This window comes from Bidens hawaiensis, unplaced genomic scaffold (assembly GCF_021521415.1).
Source record: "Bidens hawaiensis isolate Kalapana, Puna unplaced genomic scaffold, B.hawaiensis_p1.1 tig00004412_1, whole genome shotgun sequence".
Taxonomy (NCBI): Eukaryota; Viridiplantae; Streptophyta; class Magnoliopsida; order Asterales; family Asteraceae; genus Bidens; species Bidens hawaiensis.
The window spans coordinates 963,612-979,495 of record NW_027491265.1 but is presented as its reverse complement, the minus strand read 5'-3'; the positions used below and the strand labels follow the sequence as shown (position 1 = coordinate 979,495).

The 15,884-nt window shown below is 37.0% G+C and overlaps 2 pseudogenes; both read left to right on the top strand.

The window, feature by feature from the left end:
• Positions 1-2,254: 2,254 nt before the first annotated feature.
• On the top strand, positions 2,255-11,458 carry LOC143626532 (G-type lectin S-receptor-like serine/threonine-protein kinase SD2-5; annotated as a pseudogene).
• A 920-nt stretch (positions 11,459-12,378) lies between these two features.
• LOC143626480 (G-type lectin S-receptor-like serine/threonine-protein kinase SD2-5) lies at positions 12,379-15,015 on the top strand (annotated as a pseudogene).
• The last annotated feature ends 869 nt before the right edge of the window (positions 15,016-15,884 follow it).

Genomic DNA, 15,884 nt, shown 5'->3' with positions numbered 1-15,884 from the left:
CCTAATTCTCACCATCAACTTCTCAAATCTCTTTACCAATTCCAAAACAGCTTCACCTTGACGATGATTAAACATATTGAACTCTTCCTTTAAAAGTGCCTTTTTGTTTTCCCTGATTTCGGCATTGCCCTCAACTTTTTCAACAAGTGCTTCCCACAGACCCTTGGCACTTGTGTGTTCACGAAGATTTTCAATGATTTCATTTGAAAGGCATACAGTCAATATGAGATAGGCTTTCTTATCTTGTGCCAACAGGTCCCTGTCTGCTTGATCATAGTTTTCTGGAGCCTTAAGTTGTTCCCCAGCATCAGTGCGAGTCACGGGAACATGAGGACCTTGCTCAAAACATCTCATTAAATCAGTCTCAGTCAATGAGATATAATTCATAAATCTCCATTTGAAATCCGCAAAGTTATCATCTAAGGTCATATATTTTGGTGGCTTTGTAGGTGTTCCCACTTGGTTTTCCAACAGCAAATAACCCTTCAATACAGTGCTAGCCATGGTCTAAGCAGTTACAAGCCTTTAACTAAGCTTAATCTTCAAGACAATCAACTTTTTCGCACAAAACAGCCTCAAGCGAAGCAAAATGGATCCAACTTTCTAGAAGAAATCTTCCTCGGGATCTGTTTTTCACCTAACCTTATCAGTACTAGGTCAAAGATTGTTGCACACAATTTCATGCCATGAGAAGCGAAATTGATTCTTATCAATTTTTGCCAACTTTTTGAACCCGTAACCCAAGCTTTAACACTTTTTAACCCAAAACTTCTTAGATCTAGACTTGATATTTTTTACCAGGAACACTCTCTAAGACATTTTTATGAAGATTTTGCTCAATTCTTTTTGTATTTTTCTTGTTTTTGAGGTTTTTGTGAACTTCCGTGTAAAGAGCACTTGTTTTCTTATTCTCAAGATCAAAACACAAGGTTGTGATCCAAAAACCCTCAACTAGTGAGCCGTAGCTCTTATACCAATTGTAGGTCCCTATTCGGGTGGATCTAACGTCTTTGGATCAACCTAACTTAGTGCTAGCGGAAATCACACTAAGCAACCAAGAGGTCTCGGATCTTGAGGTTATGTTCGGGTAAAGAAAAGTGAGTGAGTGAGAGAAGGCCGAGAGAAGAAAATGTTGGAGATATGGAATTTTTTGCAAAAAGGTTATTTCTCTTATGACATGCTCCCTATTTATAGGGAGGCATGCATGAGATGCATGATTTATATTCATTAAGGCCCAATGGGCTTCTTTACAAAGAACCGTGGCCCAATACATACAAAATGGCCAATCGGCTCCAAACACATAACCGAACCAATACAAAAGACTAAGACATACAAAACGGGACCTAACAGATAGTTTATTAAAATTTTCTTATTTTTTAAGTTGACATGGATTTACTTATTAAATAGATTTTTACAAAATTGGATTCTCATCTATTAAATCTTAGAACCCTAAATTGTTATTTAAAATAATTAGTTAATACTAGTGTCTTGATATTTTCGTAGAATCATCAAAAATGCAACTCCAAGTCAACTTTATTGGTCCAGGTCGACCCCAACTAGCTAGTGGTTGGCCCAACACGACAAGGCTTGTACAATTAATTCATTTGTATCTTACCGCTACTTGTTATGGGGCTTCAACAGGTACGACAAAAGTGATGCGGTGTGATAACGGGGCTTTAACACTGTGCTAAGGTGCCTAGGCGCTAAAAAAGGAAATGGTAACATTATAACGGGGCTTTAACAAGGAAATGGTGGAGCCCAAATGTTTTAATAGGGAAATGGTGAGGCTTTACCGGGGTAACGGGTCTTTATAACACAACATGGTGTTAAAGGGTATGTTAGTTAAAGCCTCGGTGTCTATGTGGTAGTGACGTGACGCTTTAACTTGATGTTTAAAGCTCCACCACAACAAGTTGCCTAACTATTAACTCTCTCCTATATATTAGTTAAAATTTTCTTCATAAAAAAAAATTAGTAAGTACTAATAATAGTAACATGTATTAAGTAGTTATCTTTATAAACACTTCACTTTGTTAAAACAAAGTTGGTAAATTAATGAGAAAATGACATATAATCCGACATGAAATGGTGTTGCACCACAGGTATGCACTATATTGATTTAATGAAGTGGGTAATGATTAAACAATGCAACATCCTAAATTTTTATAACAGAATATAGAATCATCCATTAAAGAATTGCTGATCAGCACTCATGAGGATTTGCAGTTTCTTCTTCACCTTTTTTGTAATCCTCATGGTATGCTGCTACTCGGCCACTGCTGAATCATATCGGCCTATAGCAAATGCAAATCTTTCCACTACATGGACCACCAATTACTCCTATGACCAACCGATGCTCCTTAGAACAGCCAATGTAGCACAATTCGCCTGTGGCTTCTTTACTGAAGATGATGATCATGATGAGCCTACCTCTTACTTCTTTGGCATATTGATTTCACCAACCGAAGGATCTTGGATTGAGTCTGGGATAGAAATTTGGTCTGCCAACCAAGGCCATCAGCTCAAAGAAAACGCGTTATTGAATTTCACTGCAGCTGGAGACTTGGTCCTAAGTGATGCAGATGGAAGCATAGTTTGGAGCACCAATACTTCGGGAAAAGCAGTTGCTGGCATGAACCTAACTCATACCGGAAACCTGGTGTTGTTAGATGACCATAACTCGGTAGTTTGGCAATCTTTTGATCACCCAACAGACTGTTTGGTGCCAGGCCAAAAGCTGCTTCAAGGTCAAAAACTTAAATCTAGTGTTTTCTTAACCGGTCCTAATGGTAGTTATTCTCTCCAAGTCATGGGTGAAGGTTTGGTCGCTTATGTTGAATCAAACCCAACTCAACCCTATTTAATTACGCATGGGGACGAACTGAACGCACTATACTCATACATTAACTTCTTAAATGGTGTAGTTGAGACACCTCATACATCATCACCTCATTATTTTAAATTGATGCCAGATGGGCAGTTGGAAGTGTTTGAATGGCAATCTGATTCTCTAGAGTGGAAAGTGGTAGACGATCTTACTTTAGATTTCGAAGGGTGTGATTATCCTTTGCCTTGCGGAAGAAATTCCATTTGCTCGGGCGATAAACAATGTAGTTGTTTTGTAACAGAATATTTTAGACCGGTGAATGATCGCCAACCTATCCTTGGATGCTCTGCAATTACTCCTCTCACATGCAATTCTATACAAAATCAACATTTTCTCACACTGAGGAACATCAGTTACTTCACTGCCTACACTCCGACTGCCCCTGACTTGACGAGGGTGAATATGGAAACTTGCAAACAAGCATGTCTAAAAAATTGCTCATGTAAAGCTGCTTTCTTTCAGTATCAATTAAATGCTTCAAGTGGAGAATGTGTTTTACCTTCAGATATATATACAATGCAGACTGTTGAACCACTTTATTATCATGCTTTATGTTAAAAAATATATAATTTTATCTTTCCATTTGATAATCCTACTTATATGTTTGTTTCTTGTACTTGTGTTTTGTTTATGGGCTACTGGACATTTTTGGGCCTCTCTGAGTCTTGGCCTACCTCTCCTTGCTTCCTTAAATTCATAAACATCGTTGGCACAAATCTGGGATTATTCGTGCATCAAGCGGTTATCTTCTATGGAAGCTCCGTAGTCTCTTTTGGAAGGTCCGACGGGTACAACGGCTACCCCGTTTCCCCCTAGGCTATTTATTCGCTCCTCTGCCATGGCTCCAAGATACACAAGAAAGATAAATCAATTATCAACAATGTAGTCTCAAAATTCTCTTCGTTGATGTAGGGTTCATCCATGTAAATTTTATCTTCTTCTTTAGAATATTTTGTAAGAATCATTCGGTTCTAAATCTTTGTTCAATAATAATCTTACCATTCAATTTCTGACATGGTATCAGAGCTTTAGGCTCATTTGGTTGTCAATTGATGGTTCTTATCTGCTAACTCATTCTCCTGGGTACAATCAATTGGTTTGGGTCTCACATTCGATTTCTGCACATTGTCGATTAGCTGTTAGATTTCCGACCACCTGAAATTTCTTCATCAAGTAATCAATTTGTATTGCAATACATTGATTATTGGCTTCTGTGTTTATCGACTATTTCTTTAGTTGGTTTTCAACTTTTCATTCTTTTTCATCCTTGATTCCGAAATTGTTTAGTGAAGGTTGCAATTCGCTGTTTCTCTTACTTAATTAGTGGTTGAAATTGCCGATTTTAGATTCACTTTAGATCGCTGCAATCATTCTTTCTTTCGTCCCAATCAGATTCGTATTTTTGTCTTGTATATTGTTGTGGGATTTCTGGTTGAAGAAAAAATCTGCTGAGTGCAAGGACGGATAGAGCTGTTGGTAACCATGAGCTGCTTGTTATTGTGCGTCCCTTTTTTACTGATTGGCCATTGTGAAGATGATACTCAGCCCATTGGTTGGATCCTAAATGAGGTGGTTCAAGACAAACCCAAAAGTTACTCTTTTGTGACTGCCAAATTGATTCAAGTCATTCTTATCTGGTCTTCTATTCACAATGGTATGGCTAATTCAGATGCAATATTAAGAATTTGATCTACTCGCTAAAGGTCTATTGATTCTATCGGTGCTGTCAATTGCTATTGTTCGATTTTTTTTGGGGGTTTTCTCATTGATCTTATCTTTGTGGATTGTGGAGGTTACATGTGCCTGGTCTTGGTATTATACTCTGCAAATTATTTTCCTTCGTTATCCGCTGCACAAACTCTCCTATTTTTAATTAGCTGTTGCTTGTGATCTCCAATTTCTAATCATCGATGGTCGGAATAATCCACTGCTGAGTTTAATTGTGGCTTAACGGTAGAGTTTCTTGCAACATTGAACTATAGATGTAAATGCTTTGTTTGTGGAAATGCTTGATGTATGCCAGCATAATGATTTTCATTTCTTTCGCCAAAATTTGACATCAAGAAGCTACATGGGCCATCTCAATCTACATTTTATGGAAGCCATGACCAAGTTAAGTTATAAACAGGGAAGTATATCTCATACTTTCTAAGTTATTGCTTATCGTGTCTCATCAAAAGGGTTAATAGTGTGAAAGGGTTAGAATTTTTGGAAAAACAAAAATATAAAATAAATAAATAACCTGTTTGAATTACAACTTGTGTATGGTTTTACAAAGAAAAGAAAAAGGATGGATGTAGTTAACTTGTTTCATGTGTTAAACTTTTGAATTGTGGTGGGGTGTTTAAGTTATATATTTTATTATAATTCAATATCAAACATTTTTGTGATATTATTAATGTTGGTTTAATTTCATGGTGCATGTTCTCTGGTTCAATGGGCTATCAAGCTCTGCTTTCTGTTAAAGCCTCTCTCCCGGTCCAGTTAGCTTCAGCACATCAAGTTGTTTTGTGGCCCGAATAATGCTTCTTCATCGAGAATCTAAACACTGCGTAATTGTGTTTGGTTAAAATACTATGATTCATTCACGGTTCATACTTAAATTGGTTACTGTTAGATTGGTGTTAATTACAGTTCTGTTAATTGGCGAGACATTTAGTTTGCGGCCTTGTTGCTTCTCAGTTGGTGGCTATTAACTACCACGAAACTTTGCATGGCTTATCTTCATTTGCATTATTGCAACCCATATCTAATTGGAGTTTCTATTGGTTGTTAAAGTTAAAATCTTATATAGCCTCTTATTACACTTGGTTCAAACGCTGGTCAAGTGAATCTGTCTTTGTTTTAATATTGAATTGAATTCTGCTACTGTTCTCAATCGTGTTTTGGTGACTATCGTGAAGTTAATGGTTCTCCCAAAGAAGACCTTCGGTTCTTGAAGATTACAGCCCACAGACTACTGCTCTTTTTCGTTACCATCTATTATGAATTTGAAGGTGTTCAAGGGTTCAAAGATGCTCAATAGTTCTAAGTTTACTGGTGCTAGGATACAAGGGCTTAGTAACCCACTGTTCTTCCGCTGCAAATACTGGCTTTATCAAAATGGATAATCATTTTTCGCATTGTGGTTAAGAGGGTCTTCCATAACTGGTAAGTTTTTTATTTATGGTGTTATGCTTTATTTTGTTTTCTTAATCTAAGTAGAACTCCTATTTGCTCAAAATGCTATTAATGGCATAAATTAAACTTCTTTTTGTTTCATATTATTCTCTTTAAAAAAAACAAATAAATAAATAAATATCATAATAACATAAAAGTGATAGAATATGTGTTTATATAAAAATGTTTTCTTTAATTTAAAAAATTATAAAAAAAAGAAAAAAAAACTAATCTTGCTTCATAAAACCTTTTTTAATCTATTGCTCTATTGGTATTCTTTTATAAGTTTGAGCATTCATCTATAATCATGAATTCATTTTCTACAAGCTCCTCTGTTAATTACAAGACATTGATAAGTGAACTTTATGCTAGTGACCCATTATTTTTGCATGTCATGTGTTAATTTCTTGTTTTTGTATGATTATTGCTTGGCGCTGAAAGTTCTGAATAAGATTTGAGTGGCGGTAATGTCAAATATTTTCCATCTTATTCTAATACATTTTGTCTTGTTATGGAAAATTGCATGATTATGAATCTAAAATTTGTCATGTGATCTACGGTCTATTAGTTAAATCTTTGTGACAATTTCTATGTGTTTTGATTTTTGAATGGCATTATTGGAAAAGTATCTTTCAAGTATGATCGTGTCTTGATGGGTATTATTTTGTATCATGGAAAATCGTGTTTGGATTATTAGCTTGTTTGTTTTCATGATGATTTGCTTGACCAATATATCTTATAATCCATAATCTTGTTTCTGGTTAGTCGAATCACGTGGTTAGCTTATTTCAACCAGGATTAGTATCAAGATGGGTCTTGATTCTTTAACAGCCTTATATGTTATTTGTCTTATGTTAGAATTTAAAAAAAAAAAAGAACTGTCTGGCTTTGTTTTTCTAAGTCTGAGCTATGTTATTCTTTTTGTCCAGACTTTGTTTTATAGAATCATGTGATTCTTGTTTTATCAGATATGTTTTGGACAGTGTCTTCTTTCCAGACTATGTCTGAGTTCTTTAGAGTCTCGTGACTCTATTCTGAATCTTGTGATTCAAATTTTTTCCAATGGTCTTGTGACTTTTATTTTATAAAATACTTCAAAAGTTATATGACTTTTATCTTTAAAAAAAAATCTTTCAAAAAGGTTGTGTGCCTTTTATCTTATCAGATTTGCTTCTGATAGCGAATCTTGTGATTCAAGTTTTTTATTTGTGAAGTTGTAAAAGTTTTTTTGACCCGATCAAAATTAGTCTTTATGTTCTTCACTTGTCTTATCTTCAGACATGTTTTCTGAATTTTAAAAGCCATGTGGTTTTTTTATCTTTCTAATCAGGCATGTTGCTGATTGTCTTATAGAATCTTTGATTCCTCTTTTCTAAAAGTCATGTGACTTTTGTCTTATCAGATATGTTTCTAGATATGTTTCTGATACTCTTATTGAATCTTATGATTCGTTTTTATTTGTGAAGTTGTAAAAGTTTTTGCTTGATTTAAAATAGGCTTTATGTTCTTTACATACTTGTCTTGTAAAGTTGTAAAAGTTTTTTTTTCAAGTCAAATTAGTCTTTAAGTTCTTCACAGGTTTTGCCTTGTGGCATGGTTCTGAACTATTAAAAGTCATGTGACTTTGTGTTTTTATCATATATGTGTCTGATATCTTTATGCAATCATATGTTTCTGGTTAATTGGGATATATTATATGATTGTTCTGTTTGTGGTGAGTACTACAAATTATGATATGCCTTGTGGCGTTACATTTTCTTTACCGTGTGGGATCATGTGATTCCTTGTTTGATCAGATATGAGATTTATTTACAACCATATGATATTATTTTATCAGAAACATGTTTTCTAATCCGTTTACTCCTTGAGAGTAGAATATGATGATTTCATATGTTGGCAACGCCAAGTTTTTAATTAATGAGTTGTTTTTGCATGATATGTTTGATTATCAAATTGAGGGGGGGAGGTATTAAAAAATATATAATTTTATCTTTCCATTTGATAATCCTATACTTATATGTTTGTTTCTTGGACTTGTGTTTTGTTTATAGGCTACTGGACATCTTTTGGGTCTCTCGAGTCTTGGCCCACCTGTCCTTGCTTCCATAAATTCATAAACATCATTAGCACAAATCTGGGATTATTCGTGCATCAAGCGGTTATCTTCTATGGAAGCTCCGTAGTCTCTTTTGGAAGGTCCGATGGGTACAACGGCTGCCCCGTTTTCACCTCGGCTATTTATTCGCTCCTCTGCTATGGCTCCAATATACACAAGAAAGATAAATCAATTATCAACAATGTAGTCTCAAAGTTCTCTTCATTGATGTAGGGTTCATCCATGTAAATTTTATCTTTAGAATATTTTGTAAGAATCATTCGGTTCTAAATCTTTGTTCAATAATAATCTTACCATTCAATTTCTGACACTTTAGCTTCCTGAAGAGGTAGGTCCCAGCAGAGCCCAGTTGGACACGCAAGACTCACCTCGAAGAGGGACGTCTCTTCATTGATGTAGGGTTCATCCATGTAAATTTTATCTTTAGAATATTTTGTAAGAATCATTCGGTTCTAAATCTTTGTTCAATAATAATCTTACCATTCAATTTCTGACACTTTAGCTTCCTGAAGAGGTAGGTCCCAGCAGAGCCCAGTTGGACACGCAAGACTCACCTCGAAGAGGGACGTCTGCGCAAAGACCAACTGGCTCCGCAGGACCCACCATGCTCAGAGAGATGAAGACCTTACGCACAGTACGCCAGCTGTTCCCGCAGGAAAAGCCTCCCAATGGTGAAGTACCCCGCTTGTTCCCGCAGCTGCGGATACAAGCCATCAGGGAAGGCTACCCGCACTAATAGTAAGGCTACACGCACAAGGCACTAACTCTCAATAATTCAGTAATGTCACCCGAAGAAGGAATGAGCAAGGCGGGAATACTCTCGCCCAAATGAGCCAGTCCGTACGCTTCTGGATGATCTTTTGTACTATACCTGCCAAGGTATGGACAAAATAGACAAGATCTGACCAAAGCAGCCCATGAACCAATCACAGGGTGACAACTCACTGACAACAGTACGAGGAGGGGCACGCTCTAGTACAAAATGTCACTATCAGCCGCTGCCTACTCACCAACCCTCATCGTGGCACGTACATAGCCTGCAGTTGGTGGAAAAGGAATAGTACACAGCCGGCCATGTCACTATCAGCCGCTGCCTACCCACCAACCACCAGCATGGCACGTGCGTAGCCCACAGTTGGTAGAAAAGGAATATTATACAGCTGGCTGTACCTGCTTGGAAACCTACCTTCGGCTATAAATACTTCAACACCTTGGAACGGTATCATCATCTTATACCATCATATATCATCTGATATTATCTAGCTATTTCTCTTAATATACGCCTATATTCAGAGCAATCTAGTCTGATTCTCACGCCGGAGGGTGGTCATAAGGAGGTACCCCCCCTTCTCAGTGACGAGCTCACGGTGTCTGTTTTGCAGGTCATCAGAAGAATAATCATCTTTGCCGGACCTAACCCTCGTGGGAAACATCTACTTAACCCTAAGATTATCCGTAATCTGTCGGGGTCACTTAGTGTTTCTTCACTTCCATAAAAGTCCAGAATGTTACATCACCTCATTTTTCTCCTCAAGTTGCACCACAATTAGGCTCTACCAATCCTTCGTCTCCTCAAGTTGCAAGAGTTGTAGGTTCTATGATTGGAAGTATTGTGCTTTTGCTTTTTGTGGCCACAGGGTTTATTGCGTACGTAGTCCACAAGCGAAGAAGGGATATTGACACGGAGGAAGAGTATTTTGATCAAGTTCTAGGAATGCCGACTTGGTTTTCTTATGAAGAACTGAAAACCACTACAAAGAACTTTAGTAAAAAGCTTGGTGAAGGAGGATATGGATCAGTTTTTGAAGGGATCCTCAGAGATGGCACCAAGATTGCAGTAAAATGCCTTGAAGGTATTGCGCATGTTAATAAATCATTCCTAGCAGAGGTTCAATCCATTGGTAGCATTCACCATGTGAATCTGGTTAGACTTTGAGCAGGGCCGTCTCAGAGGATTTGAATACCTCGGTCGAGCCGAAATAAAAAGGCCCATAGCCTTAACGAGTAAAGAAATATATAAGCTAATTTTTTTAAACGAGGCTTAATGTTATAACAATAAACATTGAATATATATTATTAAAAAAATACTGTAATAACTAACGATTAACAAATGACTTGTGAAACTCTCCTAGCATTGGAAAAAAAAATAGCTTGGTCCTTGGTGGCAAGCTTGGTCAACTGTGGAGGAGCCTGGTGGTTAACACAGTGGTGGTCGACTAGGTTAGTCGCTGTTCAGCATTCATAAAGAAGGAATGAACCAAAGAGAAATTTCAGTCGACCGCCTTTTCTTTTATTTTACATCGGGTTTTTATTTATTTTTGTAGTTTTATTTTAGTTTGGGCCCCATAATTTAAACATTATTTAATGGATTATGAATAAAATAAGAATTTTGGGTCCAATAATTATAAGATGGTAAAGAGCAATTCATATTATCTAAGTTTTATACTTTTAAATGTATATATATAAAAAATATAGATACAAAAAGTTTTGGCCCCTATAAATTGCGTGCCCCGGCGGTGGTCCGACCGGCGCCCCCATCCAGTCGGCCATGACTTTGGGGATTTTGTACATGGAAATCACAAAGATTTCTAGTGTACGACTTCATGAGTAATGGCTCATTAGATAGGTGGATCTATCATGGAAATCATGAACACATACTTGATTGGGAATGCAGAAAGAAAATCATTCTTGATATAGCCAAAGGTTTAGCATATCTCCATGAAGAATGTAGACAAAAAATCATCCACCTAGACATTAAACCTCAAAACATTCTCCTAGATGACAATTTCAACGCCAAAGTATCTGATTTCGGGTTATCTAAGCTTATAGATAGAAATCAATCCCAAGTGATGACTACAATGAGAGGAACCCCAGGGTATCTTGCTCCGGAATGGTTGAGCTCAGTTATCACCGAAAAGGTGGATGTGTATAGCTTTGGAATCGTTCTAGAAATCTTATGTGGAAGAAAGAATTTTGACCGATCTCGGCCGGAAGAAAGCTGGCACTTACTCCGTGTTTTCCAAAATTGTTGGGAGCAGGAAAACTTGCTAGATATGGTTGACATAAGTAGTGAGGATATGCACAAAAATGGTACGGAGGTTGTGGAGATGATGAAGTTGGCTTCATGGTGTTTACAGACTGATTATATGCGAAGGCCTTCAATGTCATCGGTGGTTAAGGTGTTAGAAGGAGGAATGGAGGTTGAATCGAACCTGGCTTATAACTTCACGGATCCAAGAGTACCAAAAAACAGCAGTCATGAGAAAGATTTAACATTGTTATTGCCTTCTGCTTAGGTGAGTAACTAGTGTTATGTGTTCTTGTGAATCATTTCTATGCCTCTGTATTTTGTTTCAAACTAGAATTACTTTGTGCTTGAAATATATTATTTTTAGTAAATTTTATAATGGTTGTCATAAATTCAAATTATTATGGTTTTAGCTACTTATACTATGTCAGTGTCCTGTATTCTGCTTCACCAGTATTGATCAGGTGGAAACAACAGACCACAGTTGGCAATCGCTTATTTCATTAATTTCTTTTGTATTATGTCAATTTGAATTTCCAAAGACTTTGCATACCTGCAAGTTTAGATTTTCTTCATATAAAGGATTGCAATATAATTGTTTTTCTCATTACGCAAACAAATACACGATCAAAAACAGATTGCATAGAAAATCTGAGTTACCAACTTAATTAACCATAGGCTTAAGTGCTTGTTATATTAATTAACATTTCTTTAACCCCAGCAACCTCCACTTCCACTTCCATCCATTCGGCCCAACGTTCTTATTCAAGTTTGGGCCTCACACGAGTCATCAGTCAACTATATCGCTGACTTTGGTGTTTTGTATACATGGTCATGACCTGTGGTTTAATTATTCTGATGTGTACCTACTTAGCTATTGCTAATGGATTTCCGGTGGGTCTGTCCTGGGTACGTCCAAGAAACTGAAACGGGTCGGGTATAAGGGTCCGGAACGAGTTTTATGCCCAAGTCTACAATTCAGCTACATACTTAACTGTTTGATACTTTGATATCAATTATTATCTGCATTCCAGATTCTTTTTCTTCTTTACATAATTGTTTTTTAACCGTACTATGAAGGTAAACAGTTGACTTGGTTTTAATATATGAAAAGAGAGTACCACATGCTCATGACACGGTTTTATTCATTATATGAAAAGGATGATTGGCCTCAAATGAGTCAACTATAGCAATGAGTTGACTTTAACATATTGGCCATTTTGAATAATTAATGCATCAATTCTGCGTAGTATCTTCAATTTTCATGAGTCATGAAGATTAATTCTAGTTTCTTCTTTGCCTTTTCTCTACTTCTCCTGTTATGTTGCTACACACCCACTGCTTGGTGTTTTGAATCATCTCCTACAGCCGATCTTTCCACCACATGGACCACCGATTACTTGCAGGACAATGTCGTGCCCCGACCCATCCTCCTTAGAGATACCAGTGTAGCTCAATTTGCTTGTGGCTTCTACTGCGAAGAAAACTGTACCTCTTACTTCTTTTCCATATTCATTTTTGGAACCCGCGGTTCCAAATTTAAGGTTGTTTGGTCAGCCAACCGGGACTATCCGGTCCAGGAAAATGCAATATTGAATTTCACTGCAGCTGGAGACTTGGTGCTAAAGGATGGAGATGGAAGCATAGTTTGGACCACCAACACTACAGGAAAATCAGTAGCTGGCATGAACCTAACTGATACTGGAAATCTGGTGTTGTTCAATGACCATAACTCGGTAGTTTGGCAATCTTTTGATCACCCAACAGACTCTTTGTTACCTGGCCAAAAACTGTTTCAAGGTCAAAAACTGATATCTAGTGTTTCATTAACCAATTCATCAAGTCAGGAAGGTATGTATTCTCTTAAAGTCACGGATAAAGGTTTGTTTGTTTATGTTGAATCAAACCCACCTCAAGCCTATTACAGTAAGTTTAACTATCTATATGGCAATGAAACAAATAAAGGTAGAAGATACATTAGGTTCTTGAATGGGAGTTTGTCACTATTTATTCATTCTTCCGAGCCAAGTGATCCTGACGATGCTATTGACATACCTCAAGCATCATCAGCTCAGTATATGAAACTGATGCCAGATGGGCACTTGCGAGTGTTTGAATGGCAATCTGATTCTTTAAAGTGGACAGTAGTAGCCGATCTACTTACAAATAGTTATGTAGGAGAGTGCGGCTATCCCTTGACTTGTGGAAGAAATTCAATTTGCTCCACTGATCAAAAACAACAATGTAGTTGTCCCACAAAAGAATACTTTAGACCAGTGAACAATCACCAACTCAACCTGGGTTGCTCTGAAATTACTCCTCTCACTTGTAATTCTACGCAGCATCAACATTTTATCACATTCGATCATGTCAAGTAATTCACTCTTACCGCAGACATGGAAGGGGTGAGTATGGAGACCTGCAAACAAGCATGTCTAAACAATTGTTCATGCAAGGCAGCTTTTTTTCAGTATTCATTCAATGTTTCAAGTGGAAAATGTTTTTTACCTTCGGAAATATTTACAATGAAGAATGAAAATTCTGGTTATTTTGTTTGTTTAGCTTTCATAAAAGTCCAGAATTTTACATCACCTCATTGGAATGTTACATCACCTCATTGGAATGTTACATCACCTCCTTTGTCTCCTCCGGTTACAGCAATTTCAGGCTCTACGAATCATTCGTCCCCTCAAGTTGCAAGAGTAGTAGGCTCTATAATTGGAGGTTTTGTGCTTCTTCTTGTGGTTGCCATAGGGATTATTATGTACAAAGTCCATAAGCGAAAAATGGATGCTGAAATGGAGGAAGAGTATTTTGATCAAGTTCCAGGAATGCCGACTCGGTTTTCTTATGAAGAACTGAAAACCACCACAAAGAACTTTAGTAAAAAGCTTGGTCAAGGAGGATACGGATCAGTTTTTGAAGGGACTCTCGGAGATGGGACCAAGATTGCAGTAAAATGTCTTGAAGGTCTTGCGCATGTTAAGAAATCATTCCTAGCAGAGGTTCAATCTATTGGCAGCATTCACCATGTGAATCTAGTTAGACTTCGTGGATTCTGTGCATGGAAGTCACAAAGGTTTCTAGTGTATGATTTCATGAGTAATGGTTCATTAGATAGGTGGATCTACCATGGAGTTCGGGAGCAAATACTCGACTGGGAAAGCAGAAAGAAAATCATTCTTGATATAGCCAAAGGTTTAGCATATCTCCATGAGGATTGTAGGCAAAAAATTGTGCATCTTGATATTAAGCCACAAAACATACTTCTAGACAAGGATTTCAACGCCAAAGTATCTGATTTTGGGTTATCTAAGCTCATTGACAAAACTCAAACTGAAGTGATGACTACCATTAAAGGAACACCTGGCTATATTGCTCCAGAGTGGCGGACCTCAATTATCACTGAAAAGCTGGATGTATACAGTTTTGGGATTGTTCTCCTAGAGATCTTATGTGGTAGGAAAGTCTTCGATAGATCACTACGAGAAGAAGAAAACTGGTACTTGCTCAATGTGTTTGAAAAATGTTGGGAGCAAGGAACATTGTTAGAAATGGTTGACAGACATAGTGAAGATATGCAAGTACATAATACTGAAGTAGTGGAGATGATGAAAGTGGTTTCATGGTGTTTACAAGCAAACTTTAAGAGAAGGCCTTCAATGTCATCGGTGGTTAAGGTGTTGGAAAGAGTAGTACCTGTTGAATCAAACTTGGATTACAAATTCACAGATCCAAGAATTCAGGAAACAGAAATTGGGGACGAGAAAGATTTCACACGATTGTCATCATCTCTTCTCTCGGGGCCAAGATAAGTAGCCATGATGTCCTTGTGGACTATTTGTGTGCACTATGCAGTTTCTTTAATATTTTTTCCCCTATTGTTGTATGAATTGATATGTGTTGGTTATGAATAACTTTTATATAGACATGTGTGGTATCCATAATTCTAACAGTTTCAATCAAAGAAACACAATCCTGTTGATATTCTCTTAGAAAACAAAGCCCACTGTTCAATCAATCTTTGCAAATTTGGTTGAATAAAAACAACATTCTTCATTTGAATAGCCCCTAGTACTGAATTACTGATATTCAGACCTTCTAGCATTTGTATTAATCATAAAATTCCAGATCGAGTCATGCTTAATTTTTTCTGATTCTTGAATTCTGTCTTTCATTACAGATCTCACAGAAGGCATACTATTAGCTTTTCAAATTGGCTTATTATCTGGATTTTCCTCCATAAAGTTATTAGATTGCTTAGTGTGTTGCTTACTATCATTGTTAGCAACACATACTATAAGCTCATTAACAGTTATATTAGCAAATAGTAATATAAACCTAACCATTACTGGTTTGCCAACAGAATAGCCAGCAGTGAGACTGATATTGACAATCGGACGTGGGTCTAAAACTAGATGAGATGAGTTGCTTGCAAAATACTCGAGTTCAGATCGATAAAAAGGTCGAAACAAGCTGAGCCCAAGCCTCAAATAAAGCCCGTATAGTTATCGAACCCGAGCTCGAGACTTGTATGGAAAGCTCGTTTAGGTTCTTCGACCCTTAACAAGCTTTGTATATATTAAGTTTAACCTCTTTTGGACTTCTATATATTAAGTTTGTTGGCCCAACATTGATCTTTCACAATGAATTGACAATGGAAATAGATGAACAATAAGATATGAACAACAATC